At 36.2% G+C, this 4381-nt stretch overlaps 1 non-coding gene across 1 annotated transcript; it reads right to left on the bottom strand.

The window, feature by feature from the left end:
• Positions 1–4077: 4077 nt before the first annotated feature.
• Positions 4078–4181, bottom strand: LOC134365976 (small nucleolar RNA U13). Its single transcript, XR_010022221.1, has one exon. It is a non-coding gene; the product is annotated as a small nucleolar RNA U13 (small nucleolar RNA).
• Positions 4182–4381: the final 200 nt, after the last annotated feature.

Raw genomic sequence — 4381 nt, 5'->3', positions numbered from 1 at the left:
AGAAGGAAGCAAATACTGGGAACAGTCCAGATAAAAAGCTGGTTTTCAAAGAGGGAAGGCTGAAAATGTTTTCTCTTAGCCCAGAAACCATTTCTGCTCATCATTCTACACTGCTAGAAATTCTCTCATTTATTGTTTCACTTGAGTGAATGCCTTTACATTGAATTATGGTTAGGGAACTATCAATCAGTCATCATCTCTAAAAGTTAAATTAATCATACTTTTTGTTTTGTATCTCTTAATTAAATACTTTGGAGAAGAATTAAATCCTTTAAACCCTAAGCAAGAGGGGAGAGTTTCTTGCAGTATAGACTATTTCTAGTGCCCTGGTAGGCCTGGGTCATGGAGGGTGCAGTAATATTTCATAAGGTACAGAAAAGGGAAGGGAATGAAATATGAACTCTACAATTTAAATTTTGGGGGGACTACAGTAATGATTTCTCCTTGTGAACACTTAAAACATTTTCTATGCCACCCTTTTATTTATGGAAATATAATTGATTGTACATATCTGTGGGATACAGCATTGAAGATCAATACCTTTAAGCAATGTGTGATGCTCAAATCAAGATAATTAGTATATTCAACCTGACACATTGTAATAATTTTCTTTGGCTCTTTACCAATTTCTAACCCCCTCTGTTATGCCGTTCATTTGATGATTATTTAGGTAGTACCCAGTGTTTCCTTTTGATGGCTACGTAAAACTATTTTTAAAGTTTTATATTATCATTATTTCATTTTCCACATAATTCCTAACTCAATATGATGACCTTATAGTGTAAGAGTAAGTTTTTTTTTCTTTAAATAATTTTCTCTTACAGTAAGTAAGCAGCTGATGCAATATCAAATCACTAGTAAATATTTAACTTTGTATATGGGAGTAATATTCTTATGACTCTCTTGTGTAGCTTCCATAGATAACTGCAAACGTGATGATTCTGTGGGCCCTAGAAAGATGAGGATCTGGACTGGGTCAATGCTGAACGTCCTTTCTTCCCTTTAAGTGCATAACCTGATTCTGAAGATGTAGTATTCCCACAATGTATATAACTTAATTGAACTGAATATATTTTGCCTCTGCCACTAATTATTAACATATTTATATATTTTTAAATTTAATTTTATTTTTTTTGTGTGACCGGCCACCCAGTGGGTGCACCGGCCATCCCTATATAGGATCCAAACCCGCGGCGGGAGCACTGCTGTGCACCCAGCACCGCACTCTCCCGAGTGTGCCATGGGGTCGGCCCATTATTAACATATTTTAATCAATTTTTCATCTCTTTAGAAATGCAGAAATGAGTTTAAAGTATTAGCACTGTACCATATTTACTATCTTCTATTCAAGCTTCAAAGAGATATACAACAGGGACATTAATATTTTGGTAGTTTTAGGGCTGTGGAAAGATGTCCACTTCCCAATTTCTGGAATCTATGAATGTGTTATCATAGAGGGCAAATGGGAATTAAGGTAGTAGACAGAATTAAGTTTGCTAATCAGCTGACATTAAAATAGGGAGATCATCCGGTATTATCTGGGTGAGTCCAGTATGCTCAAAAGGGTGCTTAAATGTAGAAAAGAAAGATAGACAAGTGAACACAGGGGTGTTATGATGTGAGAAAGACTCAAAACTGCCACTAGTATGTGGAAGCTTCTAGAAGCTGGAAGAGGAAAGAAAGAAAGAGAAAGAAAGGAAGGGGGGAAAAAAGAAAGAAAAAGAAAAGAAGATTCTCCACTAGAACTTCCAGAATGAAACACAGTCCAGCTGACACCTTAATTTTAGCCCAGAGAGAGTTGTGTTGGTTCTGATCCACAGAACTTCAAGTTAATAAATTTGTTTTGTTTTAAGCTAAGTTTGTGGCAGTTTGTTAACAACAGAAATAGAAAATTAATGCCCCTGCCATTCCTATGTAGAGCATAGTTGGAACTGTCTAGTCTAAGTTCCTAGATGTCTTTCCTAGTTTCATTTTTTCATTTTTGGGTTTTTTTCCCCCCCTGGTTAATTATTGTCTTGATTCTACTAGAAATTGCTCTGTTTATTAGTTAGTATCAGGAAAGCCAAAACCTGTGAGTATATTGTTACATTCAGTCCTCAGACGGACACTGAAAATCTCTGTAACTCTGTCTTATACAAAAGAAGAATGTATATCACTTCTTGGTGTTTTCTCCAAAGTAGGAAATCTTAACCATTCCATTTCCACCAGTGCTTTTCTTTTGGGTGGTTTTCAAAATAGCTAAACGCACAGCATATTCAAGGTTCAGTCCTCAGCCTTGGGCGCTACTGTTCCCTCATCAAACAGCCAGTCCATCTACGTACAGTTTTATTAAGGCTTTTTTAAAAATTAAAAATTAAGCCGCCTAGATTTCCTGTCTCCAAATAGAATTTGAATCGGATCCTGCAGACACTCACCTGACCTCCCCTTGAACCGCTATCCAGGGCTTCTGATTGTCTGCATCTGACTCCCTTACCATGCATACTAATAACTGCAGCATTACCTCTGACATACAGGTGTAGACTGTTCTCTGCTTAGTGTGGCAGTTGGTGCTTATGATCCATTGCTGTACTTGTTTATGCTTTCCCTAGTTAAATATTAAGATAAATCATCTTTTACACAATCTCCCCTTGAAAATAGTTTGTTGAACTTACTCCTAAATCTCCTATCCTTTTAGTGCACCACTATTTTCCAGAATTAAGAAAGAGTTAGTGAACATTTCCCTTAAAAGTCTTCTATTCTGATTCATAACATGTAGGAAAACATTTCCTTTCAACAACTAAACTCTTGGGGACACAATGACATTCTAATTGATACCCATTTTAGAAATACTGGAATGTTAATGCAAATCAATTGGAGCATATTTTTATGAAAAGTCCAATGAGAAGTACTATTGTAGAGCCTGATATCAGATTTTTCATGGCAGGCTGCAGATATTTTGCCTCTAAAAGTGCATGTAACTAATGCATCACTGTTATTTAGGACACCGTAATTCAGTATGACTACTGAGTTCAGACAGAAGAGGAAAGGAACTGTGGCCCTTCTTCCTCCCAAGTGTATGTTAAAGCAATGAAAATGTGGTAGGACTGCTAGTGGCCTGTGCAGTAATCATTCTCCACTCCTTTCTTGGTGACAGAGTTTGTCAGCAATAACAGAGACTGAAATTTCCAGCTATTTGCTTTCCTATTCTCTTTTTGTAGCAAAGTCACAGGCATAGTATCAATCTTAACCAATAGTATTTTAGGGAAAATGTGCTGGAGACTCCTCAAAAAAGTTTTTTTTTTCTTTCTTTTTTTTTAATGTAATAAAAGAGATTCAGGAGGTTTACTCCCTGCTATTCCTTACATAAATGTTGACATGTAAGGATGTAATGACTGGAGCTGTGGCTGCCATCTTTGACTATGGGGAAATTTGAGACCACATAGACAGATCCTCAGCCTTTGATTTCCCTCTCTCTCAATCCCAACACTTTTACCAGTTTGTTTGTTTTTTAGTAGAATTTTTTAAAATCTATATTTGTATGCATTCGCTATGGGCTGAATGTGTCTTCCAAAAGTTCATGTGTTGGAAACTTAATCCTTTTGGCATTATGAATGGATTAACAGATTAATGAATCCACTATCCTGAGAGTGGGTTCATTATTACAGGAGTAGCTTTGCTATAAAAGTGAGCTTTCACTGGTATGCTTTCTCTCTCTCTTTATGTAATGCCTCCTGCCATGATGTGATAGAGCAAGAAGACCCTCACCAGATGTGGCCCTTGACCATGGACTTTCCAACTTCTGGAACTGTTAAGAAACAATTTTCTTTCTTTTTTAAAAAAATTACCTAGTCTCAGTTATTCTGTTATAGCAATGGAAAAGAAACTGACACATTTATTACACATGCAAAAATACTTTTTAATATACTGATAAATATCTGCCCTAGTTATCTGCCTTACTTTTCCCATAAACAGTATCTTCTGGACATCTATCAACACACACACACACACACACACACACACACACACACACACACACACACACACACACACACACACACACACACACACACACACACACACACACTTTTTTATTTTTCATGCCAGACAGGTAATGTGCTGACATTGTAACAAGTTTAGTGGGATGCACATCTCTCAGGATAGCATGAAAATCCAATCATCATGCTTAGTTAGAAAAAAAGTATCACAAACACCCTTTTTACTCTTTTAAAATTGCTACATATTATTTCAAAATAACTTTGTAAAAGTATATATATTCAGCAAAATAACTTAGGCAAGAATTACCTTTCTTGGAAGAATGTTTTGAACTGTTCTTCACATTTTATATATATGTCCCAGAGGCCTTCCCAAATTAATATATGTGTATATTCCTACACAAACACAC

Source organism: Cynocephalus volans, chromosome 1, assembly GCF_027409185.1.
Source record: "Cynocephalus volans isolate mCynVol1 chromosome 1, mCynVol1.pri, whole genome shotgun sequence".
Taxonomy (NCBI): Eukaryota; Metazoa; Chordata; class Mammalia; order Dermoptera; family Cynocephalidae; genus Cynocephalus; species Cynocephalus volans.
The sequence above is the reverse complement of the archived record's forward strand: the minus strand, read 5'-3'. Positions and strand labels throughout refer to the sequence as shown.